The 16,988-nt window shown below is 42.6% G+C and overlaps 1 protein-coding gene across 4 annotated transcripts in view; it reads left to right on the forward strand.

Annotated features, from left to right (window-relative positions):
• Positions 1–16,988, forward strand: part of INPP4A (inositol polyphosphate-4-phosphatase type I A) — a 1,119,411-nt gene that overhangs the window by 639,416 nt on the left and 463,007 nt on the right. The gene's annotated exons all lie outside the window — the stretch shown is intronic.

The raw sequence follows: 16,988 nt of genomic DNA on the forward strand, positions 1-16,988 counted from the left end.
CAGTGTGACATGAAATTAAATGCTTTTTTATGTTAGATGCCCTGAATAACTGCCTGTCCCCTTTTCAGTTTAGGTGTGTGATTAGAACGGTTGCTGGGATTTTTGGTTTTCCTTTGATCGTTTTTTATTTAAAACAGAATACCTTAGAACTTGGTGTTCTTTTACAAAAATGTATATGCTGTCTAAGATTTTAAAAAGTTAGGGAACTGATGCAACCATATTGTTTGTGTACGCACACTGGTCTTACTTTTTCCAAGTTTAGTATGACACAAATTCAAGCTCTTTGCTGCAATCCTTGAATCTCAGATTGGGCTGCTTAAAGCCTGCACTTACAAAAACCTTTGAGAATAGCCATTTCAGCTTATTTTTTTCTTTTCTGTAGCACAAGACATTTCTTAACCTCCCACCAACCCTTAAACCTCCCTGTAACGAAACACATCCCTAAAATCCTACATCTTGGTCAGATTAGTTGAATCCTGGTAACCGGTTTAATGTTGTGTCATAGTCTGTTCCTATTGTTTCCTGTTCAGTTGTTTTTGTCCCCACCCTCAAAAACCTCCTATGGCTTATCCTACCAAAACTTCAAAGAGCCAATGTAAGCCCTGAGCAATACTGGGTATGGTCTTCCTGTGTGAGATATCTTCAAAATCATTCTAATACCTTCAGCACAAAAGCCTTTTATCTCTCAGTTTACCTTCTTCCTCGGTCTTTCAATAGCCCCAGGCATTTGCGCCCAGTGTCCAAACCCTTCTCTGTACTAATGCGATTCATATAATGCAGGAGTCTGATAAAAGCATTTTAACCATCTTAAATAACTTTTCATGCCATTCTAGAATCCAGTACCATTATTTCTACCAGATTCTTCACTTTGTGGAACCAACAAATCAGGACACTTCAGACTTTTTAAAAAAACTTAGCCAAAGTGGGTAGCAGCTGCCTCCAGCCCATTCCCTCCTTGCTCCACTATTGCTCCACAGGCCTCTTGCTATTCACTGTTTCTATGTGCTTGGCCATACATCTGATAAAAGAATACCATACTAGCCATTGATCAGTGGCTGCAATGGGGAACAGACAAAAAATAATAGAATTTACCTGCCATTGCTCCTCTCTTGATCCTGGTCGAATCCAGGTCTTATCACACTGCGCAGGGTCCCAGATGCCAATTTCTGATGCTGCTGAGAGCACCGCTGGGATTGGTCCAAGCGCTGTGGTTCAGTGCTCAGTTAGGGACTGGGAGCCTGTGGCTTTTCTCCACCGGGTGGAGAAATGCTAAGTGCGCTTGACGGTTTGGCCGGCCTAAGACAGCCGGCCAAACCGGCATACACACTTATGTAGCATGGCCCAGCCCTATGACTCGCTCGCTGGTAGCCACAGGTAAGAAGAACAATAAAATTATAATAAAATTGGTTTATTATCTTTTTATTTTTCAAGTGATTATCTCTGCTGCCACCTTTTGGGGTGACGCTCCTCCGCCATAACGGAGGACCCACCCCTGACATTGATCCTTCCACCTGGCAGACCTAGAATACAGCCTGCACTCTACATCTACAAAAAGAAAAAATTCTAATTAGTGCACCCTTCGGCTAAAACCACCGCTAAAGCATAATGCCCTCGACATAACAACACAATCTCCAATGCCCACTGCGCTTATTTTGTTTTATAGTAAAGCCCATCTGTCTGCCTCTGTAGCCACACCAATTCTAAAGAAAAGCAATCCAAATGGCAATTCCAATGCACTCAAACTATTTCTGATCACTTGTAAAACCTGGTAAGCAGTCAAGTCTGTACCATCTAGGTGCCTGAAAATATTTCCATTAATCTCTCCTCTGCGTAAACAGTATACTTTTTAAACTCTAACAGTACAAAGTACAACACTGTCTGAAACATTGAACGCGCCCAACTTCCTCCTACCCGACTGATCAGTTTTTGAATGTTGTAATTAAATCTTCATGCTATTGAGGTATACCCACATCTATTCCTGCAATAACCTTGCCACTCCCCTTTTACCTAACAATCCAGAAATAGTAAATGCCAAAAAAAATACCACCTTATTCAACTGTGGCAGAGTCAGTTCACCCCTAGAGAAACAAGTGTCCTGTAAAACCATTAAAACCTCCAGCAGCATGGCTCCTGTGATGGGTCATTACCTAACCCATGTCAGTCCCTATTCTCTTGCATATCCTGCCAAAATTCTAGTCTACAGGTAAAATTGAAATGGCTTTACAAACTCGAGCTTCACTCCAAATTATTCACCATAATCATCACTCACTGCAACTGTCACAATACCTAGGATTTCTTTAATGGCGATCTAGCCTCCTCTGGGGAGAGAATGTGGCCTAACAGGTAGGGAGGTTGACCTAAAATCTGGGGAACCGGGTTTGAGTCTTGGCAAGGACGCGCAACATCCTGTGTTTCTGGGAAAATCACTTAATCTCCATGCCTAACAAAAATGAATGTGTCCCCATGTAACGCAACTGGTGCTCGTGTAAAGTGCTGAGACCTGATACCTTTAGGTCACGCTTGCGCTATATAATACGCACTGAATAAGAATAAGCCTCCGTTTTCATTGTGTCTAATTGAACGCCCTAAAAGTTCAAAATTTGACTTGGTCTTTCTGTTGTTTTTAGGTACCAGCGGCACCCCCTGCTGTGACTATGCCCTGAAAATGCAGTAGTGTTTCCTAGCATTCCCCTGAGCCAACTCAAAAAGGAATTAAACAATTCAAACAAAGAACATGAAACAGAACATACTCTTGGTGGCACCATGTCTGCATATATTATCCCCTCACACTTGATGCCTGGAAATCAGCGACCACTAGAATGAACCTGTAACAAATAAAGTGCTGTCTTTAAATCACATTTTGCCAGCTCATCTCCCATTCCACAAACCTTGGCCCGACTTATGGCATCATCCATATTTGAATAATGAACAGATGTATCCTGTGGAGAATGAAATCAAAATCATTAACTGTAGGTCCTTCATTCTTCATCAAAAAAGCACTGAGGTGAAACTCGCCTTCATTGGGAACCACCCCCAAGAGTGAGGCCATCAATTTAAGCAAATGCCAGCAGTAAATATTGCCTGTTATTCACCCCACACTCCAACGTATTTCAGTAATTTGTTCCACACCACCTCTGGGTGAGCCACCTTGACTTTATATTTTCTGCCAACCTCATGTCTTGATACTAAAATTAAAACCCCCTTCCAAATTTTCTCTAGTTCCCTTCTGAATATACTGACGGCCACTTACGTAGCTCTGGCACTCTACGTGGAGTAGTTGGTCTTTATCCCAGTTGGCTGCTATCCTATACCTCTATTCTGTTGCCCATGTGCTTCAAATCCATTTTTTCCCAAAGCATTGTACCACACGATTTTTTTCTCTCAGATTTTGCGCACTAATGTCTTAACGTGCAAAATGTCCTGATGCCTTAGCCCTTATTACCTGACCAAAACACCTCACCTGCAGGCAGTTGTTCCAATGCAAACCTTCCAATCCCAAACTGGGTAAGACGTCCCCTGAAAGGGCAGATATGTTATTGGCAAGCCACTTGCCATCTGAACGGCTGGCTAATAGGGGCCACGCATTGCAGCCATATTTCACAACTTCCCCCCTCCCCCACAAACTCCCCTGCCCACTGCTTGTCGGCATTTACATAAAATCTTGGCCTGAAGTCCTGTTTCTACCTGAGCAAGGCCATGCATTCAGAACCCAGCTGTTCCTTTTTTAGTGACATCTATATGTTTAAGTAGGGCTTGGCACAACTCATGATGCCTCTCACAATATACTTTGTCATATATTAAAATGTCAGAGCCCAAGTTACTACTATTACTGACACTTATGGCCTTTTCACAAATTCCTATTCTTCTTTTATTACCTTTCTTGAATCTTAATTTTCAAAAACTTAAAACCATCCTTGCTGTTAAGCTCTCCAAGGCATCATCATCCTCCCAATGTACCTAAGCCATTCCCTCTTTTTTCGCTTTATTTTCAAAGTCCCTTTTACAGATATCTGCATGTTTCGCTCCTTTTCTTCCACGTTTTTCTTATCATCTTACCTTTTCCCTTGTTCTCTTTGACGTCTTTGCCATCTGTCCCTACCTCTTTTTCCACTGACTTACCACTGTCCACAGGCACCTGTTTCTCCGGCCTTCCTGAGCACCCATCAATCTTTCCCTCAATTTTATTTTCGGTTAGATGTACCCAAGCTTCCCACACCAACCTCTAAAATGTCATACCTGGGAGTATCTGTTCTTCAGGCTCTGCACAATAACTCCGGTGCTTTGCTCTCTTGTCATTTGCTTTCTTTCTTCTCTTTTGGTTCTTGGTCTGGCTTCCAAAAGGCACCAAGATTGCTCCCTTCATTATCTAGCTTTTTTCTACCCTCCCACCACATTCACTCACCTTCTTACCTCGACTCAACATGAACTTCATCCATCTCACCATTCTCATAAGCCTCGTCATTGTCCTCACAGTCAAATAGAGTTCATTCTAACTTCTTTGCTACACAGATGTACACCTTTTAAACTTCCCTTCCTTGTGGGTTGTACTTTCCCACCATCCACCACATCCATATTCCATATGTCAATCAAAACGTTTCCTTTTGCCATTGGAGGGCCGAATTGGACCTTTCCTTCCCTTAATACTGGCATCTCTGTGACACTAAGGACTCTTTTGACAGCATTGCAGGGTTCTTTCCTCCCTGGCTGCTCCAGTCCATGCTTTTTAGCATTCCAGAATTAAGAACCATTCCTGTAGTCTGCAAACTTGTAAGCTGGGCCAATGTACATGACGCCTGCAAAAATGCCTTATAGTACAACATTTTTAGAGTGGACATTAGTTTTGAAAGGTAGCCCTGTTAATCTGTTTCTCTTCTCCAAGGTAGACCTGTTTCTTCTCAGTTCACTATAATCTTCCGTCAGTTTGAGGTGGTAGGTGTATTGATGACTTGTTTATTGTGAGGTTTGTATTCATGAGCTTAATTTCTTTCGCTCAAATGTCGCACTATTCCCACAGCTTCTGCCTTGTTTATATCACTTCTTAATGGTCTGTGGTTACGGTACCGTGCCGTAAAGGTGAATGTGATGTTTATGAGGCCAAACAACGACAGCAGGATGTGGATAAAACATCCCTCTATGTATCAGTGTTGGGAACAATATACTTACAGAACTCTCTTAATGATGGGGCATATAGGCAGGTCTCATTGCTATTTATTTATTCAAATTTCGCAGACACATGTTATGTGATATTGTGTAATTCCTTCTCATATAATTGCAAAAAACTAGGAGTTTCCAAGTTCTCACTTCAATTTGCTGATATCTAATATAACCATAGTGAGTGATGACAACATTCTGAGTTTGTAAGGAAGTAAAATCACCCTTCCATCCAACCGAACTGCACCATCTTGGATGAGTAGGGCTGAAATTCAGGGACACATTCTACAGAAAAGATGCGTAATGCTAGGATGATTATTGAATAAAATATTAAGTATGTCTGCAATTTGTAACAAGCCATCTCTCTAGATAGTCTTCATAAGTAAGGGTTCAGAATGACGAAAACTCTTGCTTCCCTACTGACTTCTATCCACTAGAGGGAAAAGCTAAATGTGATGGATGAATAGCTTGAATTAATTTCCACCCAGTAATTGCTTATAACTGCACCCCATTCCAATGTGATTTTTGCTCTCCATGCCATTCTAGTCAAGTCAGTCTTAACCCAATCCCAAAATGGCTCGCCCAGTCCAAACTGCCGGACCACAAGTGAGTGGAATGTGCTCAAAGCAGTGTCCAGTGCTTTAAATTAATTCAACTATATGTGTCCCTCTATAGATCCCAGAGGCACTCAAGTTACCCCTGATTGACCAGACCAGAACTAGCTTGGAATTGTTTGTGTTTACATTCATAGTGGACTGGTAGGGTGAGTTGGACTCTCCCTCTTAAAGCAGGTTGAATACTATATGCATTTTACTATTTGCATCTGAGCAGTACTCTTCTGTAGCGTCACGGGGCAAAAAAAACAATGATGGGTAGAATGCCTAGTATAATTACCCATGGTTCAGATCAATTCAGGCAGTCTCCACATCTCGTTTTTTGTCTCAGTGTGATGCCTTTAGTGACCCAGGTATGAGCATAGATAGGTCCATTAGCTGTTTGTGGAATGAGGGTTTCAATGGGCTTCACAGAATAAGGCCATAACGTTCATGGGGATTTTTGCGTTTCTATTCTGAGGGGATTTGACGGCAAAGTACAAGCTGTGGTGTATATTTTTTTTTGGGCATACTCTTTTTTTTTTATGTTGTAATATTTTTTAATTGATTTTACATAGAACATTCACTGTATACATCGAAATACAGTGTCAGTTGTGGGAAAACAAAGTCAACCCAAATATTGACCAAATCAATACATGGGATGCATGCACAAAGGATAAAAAACAGATACCAGTATCTTGTGTACACTTGTCCCCTCGCTCGCATGCAAAAATGAACAGCTTACAGAGTGATTCTCACATCTAATCAACAATTCAAGAACCAGCTCAGTACACCCCACCATCCCTCACCACCCCCAACTCCCAGCATAGTTATGCATTGTATGTTCCTTCAAGGGACCACCCCACCCATACATAAAGAATACCTGCACAAGGCACCACGCCTGTCCATCAGTAGCTCGGTCAACTGGAATAAGCATATCTTTCAATTGGGTCAAGTAGTCATCCCACTGTTCCATTAGTTTACATTTACCATCTCAGGCCTGAACTGAAAGCTCCACTGAGGCTCAGCCAACAACCTCTGGCTGCCTGACTGTAATCGAGGGAGCTGTCGCCACCTTCCAAGACATGGCAATGTGCCGTTTTGCAAGTACTAATGGTAAACCCTGAAAACCATCAGATGTTTTGTCCGCTTACTCTCTACCCCAGCATTAAGAAGACAATGAATGGGGTCTTGCGGCAGGACAGAGTTCGTAACTGATGATATGCAGAAGGTCACTGTTTGCCAGTAGTCTGCCAATACTGGACATAGCCACACCATATGAATAAAATCTGCCTCACCCTGCTGACATATGGGGCACAACACCCTAGTATGTGGGTACATTTTCCCTATCCTGTCCAGTGAAAGGTATGTATGAACCTGTGGTGTATTTCTTAAAGCAAGATTGTAGGAAGCTGGATCTTCATATAGGGGATCAAAAAGAGGTACACTGTGTAAAGAGTGCAGACAAACCCCAGTGGAATTACAGAGGTACAAATGACACCCAAAATGCTCTCTTTTGTGGTAGTGTGGGCGAGCAGTTAGGCATATCAGAGGGTAGGGCTAAGCATTTATTGCATACACAAACGCAGTAAATGAGACACACACTCAAAGAATTCCGACACCAATTTATAAAAATAGCTGATATTTTTATATCAATTTAGATACCAAGTTCATCAGAATTGGCTAAGAACTATTCGAGAAATTAATTTTTGCAGTTTTCAGAAAGGGGCACATAGCGCATTTTTTTGATCAGCCATGTTATCCTATTGACGAAAAGCATATTTTACATTCGGGCACTAAGCAGCGACTTATAGGACTGTTCTTCTGGACTTAAGGTTTGTATGGGACAAGGTCCAAGGCCACTTCAACAGGTCACCTTAGGAGGCTCTGGGGCATCCAAGTGCAGAGGTGTCTCACGGCATCAGGTGTCCCATTCACTTCAATGGGAGAATGGTCTATTCAGAAAGAGGCTGCAAGCAGGCACTGGGGCACCAGTGAGGGGGACACCACAGGAGGGCTTGACCTTTGAGATCCTCGGGCACACAGGGAAACCTTTGGCCCACTTTCTCCTCAGGCTGTGGGGTTTGGATGCAGTGGTGTCAGATTCCCGTGTAGGAGTCTCTTGCGGTTTGAGGGGGCCTGCAGAAAGAGGCTGCAGACGGCAACTGGAAGTCCATTCTGTGCTACCCCAAGCGTGGGCTTAGCTCTTTAGGGTGGGGAGACCCCATTGGCACAGTCACCTCCCTTGGACTCTGACTCACGCTCTGGAGTGCGGGTGCATACAGATTTTGAGGTATCAGATGGCGGCGTTTGCAGCTCTTTGTGTTTGTTTTTTGCAGAAGGGGCAAACAGGACAGCTGGGCCACTCACAAAGTGGGTCTCATTGTCCCTGAAGTCAATCGACGTGCAGGTCAGTCTTCCCCCGCATTGGTGTCCGGTCTGGGCACAACAAGTTTTGGCTGCTGCAAGGGGTCTAATACCCCAGGGATTGGTACTGTGCTGCTATGGTCGGTCCTGGCGTCCCCACACTTGAAGGGAGGATGGATCTGACCTGTATGAGCACTGCTACCTCTTCCTGGGTGGCTGCTGCATCAGTAGTCCCTGTAGGCGGCAGGTCGGTGTACCGGATCTTGCTTCTTTGGTGCCTGCGGCTGCAGGGAAGTAGCTTCTCTACTCCAAAGGAGTTCCGTTGGCGATTTGCAAAGCACTGGCAGCACTCCAGGTTTCTTGAGGTCTGCACAGCAGCGGGGTGAATCTGTGCTCCAGGAAGGTCAGATAGGCTGGCAGGGTTGGTGCCAAGTCAGTCGTGCTCCTCGGCTCAGTAGTATTCTTCTTCCACTCTTTCTTTAGTGCCCAACAAAATCTGAAATCCTGTTATCAGGGGTCCCATAAATTCTCAATTATTGGGCGTTAAGGGAAGTAAGGGGGTAGTAGCCAAAGGGCCAATGGGCTACTTACCCCTGGGGTCAACCCCTATATGACTACATCCTGTGGGAATTGGGCTTAACCCTGTCCCAGAGTTACTAAGTGTGCTAACACAATAATGGCCACCTCTGAAATGTCGTACCCACATCACGTTAGGCCACCTTATGGGGGTACTAGCCAGGGGGTGGGTAAGCCTACCTCACAATCTAATTTTCCTGCCTGCCCAGGTGCCAAAATGCTCTGAATAAAGGGGATCAGCTTCCTCTCTTGTGAGGAGAGCCAGATTCGCACTTCAAAGGTGACAACTTCTTTGAAGCTTGCTGGCCTAGGAAGGCTAATCAGCAGGTCATCCTTTGGGGGGTGCTGTGACACCCTCTTCCCGGTCAGGCTTTGTACCTGACCTTCTGAGAGCTACAGGAACTCGCCCTAGGAGGTCAGAAATGTGTCTTGGGTGGCAGACTGCCAGAAGCTTGTCAGCCAACACACCAGAGGCATGTAGGTTTTCACAGTCACATCTAAGATGCCCTCTAGGTGCATGTATTAAAAAATCCGACATTTGAATCCGTGTGGGCTTATATTTGCAAGATGTTTGATACCAAACATCACATGTTTCAGTGAAGCCATTATGTAGCTGGCGACCTCGCTTTGACTAGTGCCCAGTACATATCTTAAGATGGCTTCCTTGCTCACTTGCAATATCTAGCAATAGAACGAGACACTACAGGAGCATATTTGCTCATGCAGATATGTTCTCACATAAAATATATTGCACCCTGCCTTGGGCTCAAAGGCCTTATGTAGGAGTGACTTAGATACAGTGACTTTAGCATGAAGCACAGGGGCGTGTAATGTCATGTTTTGACTCTTGGTTTGCACCATGTCACGCAGCCTGCACTGGTAGTATGTGTGGAATTTGTATGTGGGCCCCTTAGGGTGGCATAAGATATGCTGCAGCTCTTAGGAATCTTTTATAGTACCTATGCCCTAGGTACCTGGAGTACCATTTACTATGGACTTATAGAGATGCTAAAGTCCTTTCCCAATTGTAGCACATTAGACAACACCTTGTTTTAGGGAAGGAGCACATGCCCCTAGGTCTTGTTAGCAGGGCTCAGTTCACTGTCAGAGTCGAAAACCATCATCTGGTTGCTAAAAAGGGGGCAAAACGTATGGGGGTAACTGCAACACAATCCCAGTTCCCTACAAAGGTCCAGAAAGATGACCTATGGTTAGTCCTCTTCTGTAATAGCACAGAGGAAACCAATATTAACAAAGCTAATAGGGCATGCTTTTCTTGAACATAAACAGCAAAGCTAATGAATATGACTTTTTGTGAGGAGGAAGTGTTTGTTAATAGTGGGTCGACTTTGTGTGTGTTGCTGCCAGCTGTCCTTGAAATAAATTTGTATAATGAAGCAACCTCTTAGGCTACTATTCTATGGGTAGGGGCCTCTTTGTTGAAAAGACTGTCTCCAAAGAAGAAGTAAAGCTGTACCCTCGAAGATAATAAAAAGGAGTCAGTAGATGAAGTTTTCATTGAAAATGGTGACCTTACAGGGCATAAACAGCAAAATATTGCATAGCATATACTTTTGAAAGTGGAGCAGTAAATACTGGGGGGTCCCTGAGCTGCCAACGATGTCGGAATGGAGTAAAGGTGTGGATCATATGGCCGCTGAGAAGGTCACCCTATAAAGCTAGAGAGTGCCCACATAAATTCCATAAGATCCGGGGAGGATGGATTGCTTACCATCACCTCAATTCCTCAGGGGAAGGAAGAGTCTGGGTCTCTACCTGTATAGGTCAAATGCTTGGTTAACACGTACTGATTGTATGACTTACCATCTCTCCAATCCATATCTGCTCCTATTGTATTATTATTATTTTTTTTTGTCCTCATTAGCCAAAAAGTCGATCCAACTATGCTCTTATCCTCTCAACCACGAGGACCAACCCCCCTTTGGCGACCCGGAGCCCAAAACTGGGTTCCAGGTACCCCGAGGGTTTTCCTCCACGTCGCCAACAGAGCTTGGACGAACTTACTCCCTTCGGACCAGTTCGGCCAGTTGTCCTGTAGTTGTTCGATACCACCATTTAGGACAGAGAGATTTTTAGGCCTAATCATCGGACCCGGGAAAAAAAAAAAAAAAAAACCCGGGTTATTAACTATCTCTCCTCCAATTAATCAAGAGGTCCCAAAATTTAAGTGACCGAGAGCTGCAAGTTCTCGATAAATCCAGCTTTGATGTTGCATAAAGTGAAGACAGCCACTCTGCATGAGTTGGGGGATGTATATTAACCCAATTCTTACAGATTTCTCTTCTTGCCAATAAAATGGCATAAAACAAAAAGTCTCTCTCTGGTCCCCTAATATTGTGGTTTAATCCGAAGATAATTAAAGACCATGAGCACGGGATAGTGATACCAAGGATAGATTCGAGTGTTGTTTTGATTTCATCCCAAAAAGTGGCAATGTTCGGACACTCCCAAAACATATGGAGGTCCGAGGCTGCCGGTAAAGAACATTTGCTGCAGCATTTTCCTGTTTGAAATTTCGACAGCCTTTTAGGAGAATAGTACGCTCTGTGGAGTGTAAAGAAATGGTTGCGCCTCAACCATACTGGCTTGATGATTTTGTAAAGGAGGGTGAAAGATTCCTCCCAAATGACCTCTCTGTCTGGTTCTCCCTCTGCGCCCCATACTTTTTCCAGGAGGTTAGAATCTCGCTCTCCATCCTCTATAATGTGCCAATAGAAGAGTGCAACTTCCTTTTTTCCCGCAGGTCTCTCAACTAAGATATTTTCTAAAGGACTCTCCTCTCCCAACATTCCTTTTTTCCTCATTTGAGTCCGAATCCAGCTTCCGATTTGTAGATATACTATCCAGGAGAGTGGTGATGTTACTTTTAGCTTGAAGATATCCCAGTCTATGATTGATCTTTCCGTCAACATATCTCCCCACTTTGTAATCCCTGCATCTTGCAGAACTTTTTTAACTGTATTGACCTCTTGTGATGCCAGTCCAGGTAGATCCCAAATTGGTGCATGCTCAGATAAGTAACCTATCCCGGCCTTAGATTTTATTTGAGACCACTCTTTCAAGCTACTCAGTAATGTCTTTAACCTAATTTTTTTGAAAAACTTCTGGTGGCCGAACTTGAAGAGAAAGCCATTCTCTGGGAGGCCCGAACCCAGTAGCATTGCCTTGTACATCAGCCCATTTGCGTTTTGCCAGGGGCGCTTAAGTAGCATCCTAGAATGGGTCAGATGAAATGCCCAAGCGTAATATTCGAGGTCTGGCAATGCAAGCCCTCCTTTTTCTCTTCTCCTTCTCAATTTTTTCCAAGCTACTCTGCTGTATTTATAACCCCAAATGAAAGAATTAATATTCTGCTGACATTTTCCAAGCTGTTTGGTGTCAAAAGCTAACGGAATGGAATTAAAGATAAAAGTAAATTTCGGGAGAATACTCATTTTTACCAAGCTAATTCTCCCATAGATGTTAAGTGGGAGGAAGGACCAAGCTTTCATCAAAATTTGGGATTCTCGGGAAATACGAGCTAAGTTGTTTTGCGCCAAATGCTCTGGATCTTTAGTTATTGTAATTCCCAGGTACCTCATGGATGATTTTATTGGAAGTTGAAGATTTTGAATATTCCAAACCATAATTTCGGTTTTTCCTGCGTTAATTTCATAACCCGAGAATTTCCCAAAGATCTCCGCCTTCTTTATAATTGCGGGGAATGCCAGTGTAGGATTAGTTGTATAGATGAGTATGTCATCAGCATAGAGGCTAATCTTCTTTTCCCAGCCCGAGAAAATAAAATGTGGAATATTAGTGTCCTCTCTAATGGATTGTGCGAACGGTTCAACATATAAATTAAAGAGGAGAGGGGATAGTGGGCAGCCTTGCCTTGTTCCTCGGCTGATTTTAAAAGGGGTGGTTCGTGTGCCATTTATTAATAGCGATGCTCTAGGGTTGTTATATAATAGGCCTATGGTCCTACAGAATTTGGGTCCCAAACAGAATTTATTCATTATTAAATTTAGATATTCCCAATTTACCCTATCGAACGCTTTAGTGGCGTCGAGGGTCATGATGGCAAGGGGTAGTCCGAAAGTTGAGGCAATATCAGTGGCACCCACCAAATCGTAGGTTAGATCAGCCAATTGCCGGCCTCTAATAAACCCCTTTTGATCCGAGTGGATAATCGACCCAATCTCGCTTCCCAACCTCGCAGCCAAAATTGAGGTAAAAATCTTGTAATCATTATTAAGAAGCGAGATTGGGCGATAAGATCCGCATTCGGCTGGGTCTTTGCCTACTTTTAATATTAAGGCTATATTTGCCTCCCCCCAAGAGCTTGGGGGTGCTAGCCCTCTTGTCATTATATCATTAAAAAGATTAGTAAGGACTGGGGTAAGCGTAGACTTTAGCATTCTATATAATTCTCCAGGGAGACCATCTGGTCCCGCGGCTTTGCCCTGTGATAATTGCTTAATGGTATTAGTAACTTCTAATTCCGTTATATCCTTTTCTATATATTCCGTTTGGGTGCCCTCCAATTCCGGGAGAGTTATATTATTCAGCCATTCATTCCTATCATTTACATTAACGTTCAGTTCCTCCGTATATATATTCTGGAAAAACTCACTGAAGGCTTCCCCTATGGCCGAGTCTGTTGACCTGCTATTAACTTCACCAGCAACCCTCACCTCTTTAATGAAATTTCTGGATTGCTCAGATTTAATTTTCCAGGCCAACAACTTCCCTGCAGATTCACCATATTCAAAGTGAGCAAGTTTGCTTGCCTGCCATCTTTTATTTAACCTCTCCTGTAGTAATATGTCTAGCTTGGTTTTTAATTCTGTTTTTTCCTTTTGATTGTCTGAAGGGAACTGGACTAATAATTCTAAGTGACTCAACTCTTGCTCAATATGTCGAATTCCCTCTTCATATTTCTTTCTCCTGAATGAGGCCCTTCCTGTAATGCAGCCCCTAATGAAGGCCTTCCAAGCCTCCCATATTATGACCAGAGTAGTAGAGCCTAGATTTTCCTTAAAAAAGGAGACTGTTTCCTGTGTCAAATAGTCTTTCTCCTCTTCCTCCAGTAAAATTGTTCGGTCAAATGACCAAGAATGGTGAGTAGAGTTCTGGTCCACTTTTACAGAGAAAAGAATAGCAGAATGATCTGACAGGTGTAGAGGGAGGTAAGTTATATTTTTGACCCAGTCCTTAATGGAGCGACTAAATAAAGCGTAATCAATTCGTGATTTGTGTCTGTATTTATGATTATGGTAAGAAACACCCATTGCATTGCCAGACCTTTGTCTCCATAAATCTATTAGGCCAAGATTCGACATACATCTTAATAGTGTGTCCCTCATATTGCTATGAACAACAGCTCTGGAGGTAGGGGATTTATCTAACTTTGGGTCTAGGACGAGGTTGAAATCTCCCACCCATACTATAGGATCTGAGCAGGTAATCAGATGGTTCTGCAGAATGTTTAAGTAAGAAGGATCGTCCTGATTAGGACCATAATAGCTTATAATATTAATATCCTTTGAATGTAGTTGAACCTTGACTATCAACCATCTACTGCTCGCATCTATTTCCCAACTCGTAATCTGGGCCCTTGCTGCTTTTTTAAAGATAATAGCTGTGCCTCGAATGCTTGAATTATGGTCCGTAGTTATGAATTTATCAACCCTATTGAGCTTTTTAAGTATATCTGTAATTTCCTGTTTATTCAAGTGTGTTTCCTGAATCGCAATGATCTGCGCGGGTGAATCCCTTAGATATTGTAAGATTCTATTTCTTCTAGCCCTAACACGCAGACCATTTACGTTCCAGGACATGAATTTAATGTCTACCATTGATATTTAACGGGGTTTCCCGTCCCCTCCTCTGATCTAAAAGAAAGTGCTTATTGTTAATTGTATCTTTAACTATTCCATCCAAACAGCTGCTTTGGAACATCCATGGATCTATATTCTTCATGATTATTGAATTTGGTTCATGAGGACTTTTAAATTTTGCTTTTCCCACCCCCCCTCCCCTGGAAACCCCCCCCGACTTACTCTGGCTTGATGTATTGCCAGCTTGTCGTCTCTGACGTTTTCCTGTTCCATGCCCTGATATCTATCCTGTTGGTCGCTAAGATCAAGATATAGGCAGTGGTGGCTCATAAAGCCCTATTTTTAATTCCTTTAATCCTGAGGTTCAATATCCACCTCCGAGTGTAAATACTTTGTGTAGCCCTTTTTATTTATATGTAGTTTATCTCTCTCCCTTTTTTTCTGTTTTTTTTTCTCCTTTTTTCATTCATTTTCTCTTTTTTTTTTTTCCCCCTTTTACTTTTTCCCTTTTTTTTTTTTTTTCCTCTTTTTCCCCTTTTTCCCTCCTTCCTTTGCTCTTTCCCTTAGTGAGCTTTATTCTTTTCTTATATTTTTTCCTCTTTTTTTTCTTTTTTTTTCCCTTTTTCTTTCTTTTCCTTTCTCCCTTCTTCCCTTCTTCCCTTCTCAAATCTTTTTTTTTTTTTTCTTCTTTTTTTTTCTTCCCTTTTCCCTTTCCCCCACTTATCTATTATGTTTAATATATTTTTCACGGGGCTTCCTCTTTTTTTTTTTTTTGTTCTTTTTCTTGCACTAATTACCTATATTCTATTTATATTTATTTTGTTGTTTATTTATTTTCAAAAAAAAGAAAAAAAAAATCTTCTTTTACTCTTGCTGCGGAGGGTTTACGTGTTCACTAATAGTAACAAGTAACTCATCAGCTTCAAAAGGAGATTTAACATTATACATTTTGTTGTTGTACATTACCCTCAAGAAGGCAGGGAATCTCATTTGCACAGTAGCTCCTAGACTTCTGAATTTTTCCATCCGTTGGCCTAAATCCCACTGTCTATCCAGTGTAGTTTTGGACAAATCCGATCTCACCTCAAAAGAGAAGTCTAGAGATTTTAAAGTCTTGGCTTTAAGGGCTGAGGTCAAAATCTTCTCTTTTAGAGAATATGTCAAAAAATTCACCAGGATCTTCCTTGGTTTGTCTCTACCTGGTTTAAGACGGAATGGATCCCTATGTACCCTCTGAATGTCTATTTCTATCTCGGACAGAGATTCTTCCATATTTAGAGAGTCCTTTAATATGGTTGCAACAAAGTTCTTTAAGTCCCCCCCTTCTTTCCCCTCCGGGATTTTTAGGAGCCTTAAGTTATTTTGTCTCGAAAAATTTTCCAGTGTCTCAACCCTCTCTTTCACTGCATTGCCTTCTCGTCTTAATGTCTGAATCTTACCCTCGGCAGCCTCTAGTTTTGCCTTAAGTTCTTCAACACCACTCTCAAGACCTCCTGTTCTTAGCGAGAGCCCGTCCACCTTAGACTCTAAATTTTCACACATTGTGCGGATCTCTGATTGAGTGAGTCTAGATTCCTCAAAACATCGCTTTGATTCCTCGAATCCGTTCCTAATCTCTTTCCTCATGCTGAGGAGTATAGCTTGAATGGTATCCTCGCTGCCATTCTCTTCCCCATTATCTTTGCAGCCTAGGCTACACTGATCCAAGTCTTTCATATTACTTCCCACTGCTTCAATGAGGTCTTGCTGTCCCAGAGGGGCTACTGGGTCCCCCATTTCTAAGGCTCCGACTGGCTGTCCTTCCGCTTCTAGTTCACCTTCCTTCTCAGCCTGACCTCCCAAATTATTTAATGTAGTTGTAGGAGTTATAAGTCCGGCCTCCCCCACTATCGTAGATAACGTAGATACAGTTTGTACACAAGGATGTGCCTCTTGATTTATGTTTAAGACCTGGGGAAGGACCTTAAAATAAGACTTCAATGAAGGAGTAATTCGAGGGGTAATTTTAGCTTTTGTTTTGGAGCTCCCCTTATTCAACCTGGTCTTATGTGGCAGCTCCTTTGGAGCAGTATAGCGCAATTGGCTTTCCTTACCCCTCTTTGCTGACCTTAAGGCAGGAGATTGACATGTCTCAGTTGTAATCTTGCGGTTCGATTCGGTCTCAGACTCAGACTCAGACACGAGCTCTACGTGGGGACACTCTCTTGGGCTTTCTTCGGTATCCTGTGGTTGGGCTGTATTACTGGAGCCTTTAGCGGCAACTAATTCTTTGCCTTTATTGCTGCCTTTTCCCTTCCCCTTAGCCTTCCGCTTCCCCAGGGTTCTAGCTGTAGTTATATAAGAGGTCTCACTTGATATCTGTCTAAGAGTTAGTTGTGTGTTAGATTTGGAGGTTTTAGGTGCGAAATCTGGAAATTGTGAAGAGTAATATCCCTGTGTGTCTGTGTCTATGGGGTCC

Source organism: Lissotriton vulgaris, chromosome 8 (genome assembly GCF_964263255.1).
Source record: "Lissotriton vulgaris chromosome 8, aLisVul1.2, whole genome shotgun sequence".
Classification (NCBI taxonomy): domain Eukaryota; kingdom Metazoa; phylum Chordata; class Amphibia; order Caudata; family Salamandridae; genus Lissotriton; species Lissotriton vulgaris.